This window comes from Sinocyclocheilus grahami, unplaced genomic scaffold, assembly GCF_001515645.1.
Source record: "Sinocyclocheilus grahami isolate Dianchi unplaced genomic scaffold, SAMN03320097.WGS_v1.1 scaffold573.1, whole genome shotgun sequence".
NCBI lineage: Eukaryota > Metazoa > Chordata > Actinopteri > Cypriniformes > Cyprinidae > Sinocyclocheilus > Sinocyclocheilus grahami.
The window spans coordinates 636,011-645,357 of record NW_015505752.1 but is presented as its reverse complement, the minus strand read 5'-3'; positions in this window follow the sequence as shown (position 1 = coordinate 645,357).

The following is a 9,347-nucleotide window of genomic DNA, read 5'->3' as shown; positions in this document are numbered from 1 at the left end:
GTGCTCACTGCCCACAAGACTTGTGCCTGGTGCAGTGCAGTTTCCACAAACAGCTCCTAAACATCTTATCAGCAGTCATATCTGTTACTGCATTCAGCTCTAGGTTAATACACCTTTGCTGTTCTATATGCTCTCCGAACATTAAAAGAGAAAAGGTGGGGTAAGGAAAGATTGTATCACATTCAGAGCCTTATGGTCCTGGACTGAGCGAAAAGATCACAGCTGCTGTGATTAGCATCAACCTCAACTCAGAGCTCCGCCAACGTAATGGGCTACCCTCCACTCCAATCATTTGAAGAGCAGATAAAGAAGTCATGTCGCGTCGAGCATGCCAGCCCTACTCTTTCGTCTCCCCAGCCAGTCTGATCTTAAAACCAGATTTTATAAATTTACAGCTGCCCTTATCATCATCAGTTAAATTTAAAATTAAAGTGATGTGCACACGTGTTACATGCTTATTCAGGCCTTCCATGACTTTGGCATGAACTCCCATAAAGCCAATGAATTAGACCTGCTGTTACAGATTAGTGGAAGCTTAAACATTAAAAGCATGCAGCTGCTGCTTTATAGTTTTATTTTTATTTTGTCCATGAAAATGATAAATGCTGTAAAATAACACTTACAGTATGCTACTATTTACAGGTGTTAAAGGGATAGTTCACCCAAAAATGAAAATTCTATCATCATTTGTGGTTGAATTTCTGTCCCTCCAAGTTCAGGTAACCAAATCCAAAAAAAGTCATAAAATGAATCTATATGAACCAAGCAGTTGAATCCAAGTCTTGTAAAGAGATTAATTCACTTTATCAGAAGCGTGTGTGTCACATGCTAGAACAGACCTCACTGGTTCTCATGCACCACACACACACACACACACACACACAAGTTTAAGCTTCTGTGTTTACAAGATGTAATGAGCTAGATTAAGTGTGTTGGTCATTATTTAGATGTAAACAAAAGCCTAAATTAAATCTCTTTATCATATGAAGTGATCATATCTCCTCACAAGGGTTAGATTAAAAATTAAAAAGATTAAAGCCCCTTTCTGACCTTTTCGGATCTTCTAAGTTTTGGTTACATGACTTTAAATCGAGGGACAGAAACCTCACGGAATTGGGAAATAGGAATAGTTCCTTGCCTAAAATTTAAATTCTGCCATCATTTGCCTCATGTTGGCTCAAACCTGTATCACTTTCTTTCTTTTTTACAAAACATAAAAGAAGATAACATTTTTGTCTGTACAATGTATTTATACATTGAAAAAGGATCACCCCATTCTGTCAGTATTTTGTTGAACCACCTTTTGCTTTAATTACAGCCTTTAGTCTATTGGGATATGCCTCTACTAACGTTGCAATATTTGCCCACTCTTTGCCGAACCGCTCAAGTTCAGTTGAATTTGATGGTGACCGTTTGTGGACTACAGTCTTCAAGTCATTCCACAGATTTTCATGGGGTTTAAGTCTGGGCTCTGACTGGGCCATGCAAGGACATTCACCTTTTTCTCCTTCAACCACTGTGTGCTCAGTTTTGTTGTGTGTTTTGGGTCATTGTCATGTTGGAAGGTAAACCTTCTTCCCACTGACAACTTTCTGGCAGAGGGCAGCAGATTTTCCTCAAGAATTTGACAGTATTTTGCCCCCATCCATTTTTCCTTCTATCCTGACAAGTGCTCCAGTCCCTTCTGCAGAGAAACACCTCCATAACAGCATATTACCACCAGTAATGGTGAGCTGTTTTGGATTTTCGCCAGACATATCGTTTGGTGTTGAGGCCAAATAATTCAATTTTAGTCTCATCCGCCTCAGTATCTTCAAAGTGTGTTTTGGCAAAGCTCAGTCGTGACTGCAAGTGACTTTTTTCTTGCAACCCTCCCATACAAGCCACATTTGTGGAGAATTTGTGATATTGTTGTCACATGCACACAATGACCACTCTTTGTCATAAATTTCTACAACTCTGACCAGTTTCCTCCTGGCTCTTTCATCCAGGTTTAGCGGCGTCCTGATCCAAAGAGGATCTGTGTTGCACTAAATACTTTTTACTTTTTAGTAATAGATTTCACTGTGCTTCTAGGCATTGAATTTTTTTTGCCTTTGAATTTTTTTTGTATCCATCTTCTGACTTGTGCCTGTTCACAACTTTCTTTACTTTCTTCAAAACTTTTTTTGACAGTGCCTTGCCACCCATAGTTGATTGTTTGTTTCAGTTGCACTACCAAGGACTGAAATGCTCTAGGAAAGCTATTTTCATGCTGTGCTAATCGAAATGACCACAGATGATCACAGTTGAAAGCAGTGGCGAGCGGTGACTTTTTTAACCGGGTATGCTGAGTGATAAGACCCCCCCCCCCACCCCACCCCATCGGTTTTTAGGACACTCAAAAGGGATTGAAAGGCCCCCCCCCCCACCCCACCCCATCGGTTTTTAGGACACTCAAAAGGGATCACAGATGACAAATAAGAAACACCGTGGCAGGTGTCGATTTAAATGTATGCACATTTCCTACCTTATTTGTAAATGAATTTAATCTCCAATCCTTCTATCGTTTCAGGTTTATCTATAGTTATTCGAATGCTAGAAAAACATAGCTGGTTTTCCAAGTAAAAACCGCCAAATAATGTTTACACGTAGTTACGTTATGATACGTAATCAGAGGGTGGGGAGATGGGGGGGGGGATTCCCCCGGTCTATATGTCTCTCTGCATCAGCTAAATTATTTTTTTATTTACAGTGAATAGGAGTTAAAACTCCCACCCGAAAAACATAGCTGGTTTTCCAAGTAAAAACCGCCAAATAATGTTTACACGTAGTTACGTTATGATACGTAATCAGAGGGTGGGGAGATGGGGGGGGGGGTCTTCTCTGATGATTATTTTATTCCCAGTGAATAGGAGTTAAAACTCCCACCCGAGTGACACTACACCAATAACAGACCATGCAAAATACAGAGAAAGCTGCGGAGAATCCGCTCGCCCGGAAGGAACAGCAACTGGTAGATTTAAGAAAATGACTGCCATTTGGCAAATAAATAATTGTACGTACTTATTTCTAACTCTTTAAACTTTAAGTTACATTTCAAATGACAAGGGATCAACTTATAATCATGTTTATATGAATTATCCCATGAACTTATTCTCTCAAATGGCCTGGGTATGCGGAGCATTCACAGTTTATATGGACGGAACGCCACTAGTTGAAAGTCAAATGGCTTTGTGTGCCACTGAAAAGGTGATTAGCTGCACCTGATTGAATTTACAAGTCAGTTTTAGGAGGGGGATGGACCTTTTTCCAATTCAGTGATTCTGTTGTTGTTTTTTTCTCTCTCTCTCTCTGGCATGTTGGTCTTATATCTTTCACTTGGATGTTATAAGTTGCACTGAGTAAGTACAGCTGTGTGTGTGTGTGTGTGTGCGCGTTTTTGTGGAAAATGAGGACATACATTTGTATAATGACAAAGGTATGACATAGGTATTACAAGGAGAAGGTGACTTTTCAGGACATTACCCCATGTCCCCACTTTTTAAAACGCTTATAAATCTCACAGGATGGAGTGTATTGAAAATCTGAAATAGCACAAAGTTTCCTGTAAGGGGTAGGTTTAGGGGTAGGGTTGATGTAGGGCAATAGAATATACGGTCTGTACAGTAGAAAAACCATTACGCCTATGGAGAGTCCCCACTTTTCACAAAAACAAACCTGTGTGTGTGTGTGTGTGTGTGTGTGTATAAGAACTAGAGTCACACATATAATAAGGAAGAGAAATGTGACCCAGCTGCAGCCAAACTGAAGTGGCAATGCACATTTCAAAAGACACTGGTCTATTATTGTTTTATTTTGCTTTGTTTTGCATCTAGGGCACTGTGGGTTAGTTGGAGAGAGGCTTGACACTCTCATCTTTCTCAGATATTGTTGGCAAATCCAAAGTCTACCACATGGACATGACTATTTGTCTTTGTCTAATTTAAATTTTTTCTTTGTTCCTCTCGTCTCCTAGGACTCAAAGCAATATGTTAAAAGCATTTTGTTCCTGAAAGGCTTTTCTTGCAAAAGCAAAGCTATCCTACAGAGTCTGATTATTGTAACCTTTAAGGATATAAAGTCTGAGGGGGTTATGCAATAGTCTAAAAAACTAATTTGTTGGCATCATATAAATTATGATAACGTTGTGACTTCTAATGAACAATCAATGTGCCTAAAGGGCAGTCGATATATTATTGAATTTGTTTGTGGTGCTTTTAATCCCCTTTTAGGCTTTTGGTGTTAGAATTTGCCTGCTGTTATGTAAAATTAGTGTATTCAATAATACTATTGTTTGAGGAAGCACACTTTTGTGGTGTTCCTTCTTGAGGTAGCCACACTATGTGAGAAAGTCAATCTTCCTAAGAATTATGAGCCATTTGGAAAATAGAAAGGTATTTGTTCTAACAATTGCAGCTTTGTATTTTATATTTGTAACTTTTTATTTTATATAACACAATTGTGACTTTTTTTTAAATTGCCACATTATTTCTCGTAAATGTGATTTTGTACCTCATAACTGGACTTTTCTAATTATTGTGAGTTCATATCTCACAATTGCAAATTTATGTACCACAATGTGGCTTACTTTCTCATAATTATAATGTAAAATTATTTTATGCAATAAAACAATTGTTTGAGGAAGCACGCATTTGTGGCATTCCGTCTTATGCCACACTATGTGAAAAACTGAATAATTCTTAAGAACTATGAACCATTGAAAAAAAAAAACATAACAGGTAATTGCTATTACTATTTTCACTATTTTTGATAATTGCTTAATTATTTATCATACTCCTGACAGCATCTAACAGTTGCAACATTATATCTCTCAGCTGTTACTGCAAACATTATTCTCATAATTAAAATTTGCATCTCACAATTGCGTTTTACTCATAATTGCAACTTTCTATATATCAATTGTTACTATTTTTGACAATTGTGACTTTTAAATGACAATTTGCATGACTTTTTCTCACAGTTGTTATGCACAGTTTTTTGTGGTGTTCCTTCTTGAGAATATTTTCTACTACAGTATGTGAGAAATTCAATCATTCAGCATCACGTTAAACATGCACCGCTTTTCAGATTCAATCCCAGGCCTGTCAGTGCATCAACTTGCATTTCCTTCTAACACATCAGTCTCATCATATATTCTACCTTTACACAAAGGTGCTCACTCACTGTGAATGAACTGAAGTCATTACATTACCGAAAAGCATTTGGCAGACGCAGGCCCCTGCGTGGAGCCCAAGAGCCCTTCTATTCAGTTGTATATGCTTATTCTTCTATCTCAGTCAGAAGTTTACTGAATAAAGCAGGCTGAAAGCACTCATCTGTCAGAGTAAAGGACAGTTACGAGAACTCTCAACACAAACCAGAACGATAGATATTTTCTTTTTTTGTTTGCTGGATCAGTCAGAATGCTTAACCTGCTGAGTTTTAGCCTGTACGTCACACTAAAGGCTCCTAGCTGTGGTTGTCCTTTTCTTCACTGGTCAGAGACCAGCTTTAATGCGTTGCATGCGGTGTGTATAATTAGATCTGGAGTAGACTGACAGATCCACACTTTTCATCACCCTTGTCAGATCCCCATTTCTCAAAAAGGACTAGTATTTTGAAACTGCTCCCTGTCAACTGCGAATAAGAGAAAACAATTACTACACTCATCTGTTTTGCTGCCCAGACAACACTGGCCAACAATGTGAAAAAGCCGCCAGATTCCTCGTGTTGGTTTCCGCACAATGTGCGGGTGCTTGTCTGGATGTGTTTTGAATAAGTCTGAGGAGAGGCAGAGCTCCCAGCAGGAGCTGTGAGCAGCACAGCCGCCTTCCCAATTAATGCATCAACAGCCAACACATTTGTCCCCTGGCTAGATATTTCCTATCAGCATGTCAGTACATTCTCTTCTGTCTTCAAAAACGACATTTGTGCCTCCCTCAAAGTCTCTGGTAACACTGTTGTATGGACAAGTGAAAGCATACAGTCACTGATATGTCTAGGGTGACCATACGGGCCATTTTTATGGGACACACCCTTGCCAGGATTGCTATATTGCCTAAAATATCCAGGTTTTGGCTGTTTGCACTATGCAGATCGATCGTTGTTTGACATTTCACGAGAGCTATAGAGAGAAGAGCAGACGGCTCCTTATGCTTTCAAATCGCTCTTGCGGTACTTTGGTGTCATACAACGATCGGTGCGCTGCTTCAAGTTGAACGAACGAACAAACAAACACGTGCACGTATTTGCATCGCTTTGATCGTTCTCACCTTCTCACGTGCCACAATTGGTTGATTATGTACAATACCTGCATGTTATTGGTCAAACTATTTTGGATGTTTTAGGCAATATAAAAATCCTGACCAGGACGTGTCCCGTATAAATGGCACATATGGCCACTCTAGATATGTCTGATTGTTAAACAATAGGTTCCTTCTGAATGGCTTCCTTTGGAACATGTTTAATGCACATTAGATTCCATCAATGTGCAGACCACCACAAAAAAAAAAAAAACGTACTTAATCTTTACATACTCGGCTGACTGTGATGAAAAGATAGACTACAACCAAACGATGAAGCAGAAGAGGTGTTATTCCATAAAAAAAACACAGACCAGCCCTCAAAAAAGTATTTTTAAGGCTGTGTAAAAGGGATGAATTACACTATACACCTTAAAGAGCTGTTCAATCTTTTGCAATGAAGGGACAGCAGACAAACACAAACAGGGTGATGTGGTCATACAAAATGAACATTTGGTTCAGGTAAAAATTAAAAAAATTCTCTCATTTTCCTTTTACCAAAATGTACTCAAATTATGATCTTAAAAACTCAAATTGCACTGTGGCTACAGTATAACTTCATGCGGTAACACAATCGTACTATATTAAACATTATTTTTTTTTACGATCGTGAAGTAATTCCTTATTTAAAAGAAATACCTGCCCAGAGAGTATGCGATTCTGGATGCAGCCCACGATTTTTACCTAGGCAACTCATATTCTGCACTGACTTTTCATATATATCTGCAGAATCCGAATTGGAGAAAAATACACAGAGACTGTGCATGCACCAAGAAGTATTCTCAGTGTACATAAGGTTTGGTACACAGTGAAAAAAAACTGCTGATTGCTTCTGAGTCTATAAGATATTACACCAGCACCAAATATAACTGGGAAGGCACTTCCATTGTGGTAACCATGGTAACAACGGATCTGTAGTACATCATTGATGCTTACAGGTACACATCATCAAGTGCTGAATGACACCAGTAATGACTGGTCACACTGTCTCTTACGACAGAAAGATGGGATCATCTAACAGTTCTTTTTTTTGATGGTGTTGTTATATCCCACTATTTTGTGTTCCAGATGTCTCTATGTTTAGACACTGATTCAGTCTGTGACATTTCATCTTGTGTATATGTGACTGCTGATTGTTTAAATAGCAAAGGTAAAAAGACATAAATGGCATAATTACTCTTATTGAAAAACTCAAATTTGAATCTATTAGATGAATTGTGCTCCCATTGTCAAACATAATTCAGCAATTTATAATGTTTCAGCAATCAGATAATTTACTGCCTGAGGATTCTCTGATTATCTTGAGCCACACATTGCAGTGGTTTAACCCGGGGAGGTCTATAACACCTGGAGAGAGCTGTCCATTAAGCTTCTCATTCATCTCAATGGCAGCTTTTTAGTGGTTATATTTGTGCCACACGTCTGCACAAGCAGGATTGTTTTGTTTGTCTCAAAAAGAATGTATTTTGAACAAATGAAAACCAATTTAACAAAATACCTCTCCACAAAAGAGTTCACAAATATGTGAAATGCTCTTTTCTGTGCCCAAATTACAATCTTGTGCACAGATCTGTGGCAGAAAGCTCAGCTAACGTATGATGCCCCAGAAGTACAGTACATGATATAAAATATGACATTTAAGTTATATTTATCAGGTACTAGAGACAATTTATTCATATTTCGAAAACAAGAGTATACTTAGAAATAGCCTGCTTGTGTGGTCATAAAAATGTTGTCCAACTTCAAGCCAAACTACAGTAAGTGGCCCTCAAACAAACTTTCCCTTTGCAAAGCTACCATATATAAAGCAAGTGTACTCTAGTTGAAGGATGTATCCACTGAAACAAACATGGCACTACTTAAAGCTTTGCTAGTGAGGAGACCTGTGAGCCATTTATAGAAACTGACATATTGCATTGTAACTGTTTTGTCATGGTGTGGATTTGATAACCCATTTATTTATACAATCATAAGATTTTCACAGCAAACAAGGATCAGAGAGTGAATTGTAGAATTGTTTACTACAGACACATTATTGTCACTAATTGTGACAAGGAACATGACACAGGCTAGCGCTAAGATGACTCAGACACGTACAGTATATAAGCAGAGGAGACTTCTATTGTTTTATACTGATCTAATATTTTCTATGCCCTAAGCTCTACTCCGCCATGTGTAAACGTAACCTTCACTCAACAATACTGAATTTAAAATATTCAATATGCCAAATTTTCAACACTTAACACTAAACAATGTTTATACAAGCCTTGGGTACTTTAAACGCTGCAAAATCTAACAATAACTACAGTTAAACTATGGATACTGAGCAAGAACTAAACATTCACAAGGGCAAACACATAGTAAAGGCTTTAAAGCTCGGACCTCCATGAATTATGGATCAAGTCATCAGTCTTGGGACCCCTGGGAGTCCACGAAGATCCTGCAGCAGGATTGTGGACATATATAAGACATCATTTTAAAAATATAACATATTCTACATATTTTAAATGCCTTTTTCTATGTGGTACATTTTGTACTTTTAAGCAATTTTGGGAAAACCATATTTCAATCATTAAGAGCCAGATGAAAGGAGAATATCTGTTAAGGAAATCAAACTTACTTGGAACGCATACGATTGAGCCATTTTCGATATGTGATGTGGCATGTCGCCAGAAATTACTCTCATTGAAAATTAATGACTTCTAGTTGTTTTGCCACTGCAAATCCCTGTGTGAATGTCCCTTAAGATTAGTCAAGCAAACATAAGTGTGTAAGCATTTAAAGGCTTGAATAAACTAGACAACTTGTTGACTGTGTAAATGGTTACTGGGGAAAAAAACTGAGCATCATCAAAAAAAGTAGGATTATCTGACTTTAACATCAAACTCGTGCAGAAACATGCGCCTAACATAGGAGACGCATTACAACTGAAAACAATGTGTTCTAAAATCATCTAAAAAAAATAAAATTATATATATATATATATATATATATATATATATATATATATATATATATATATAT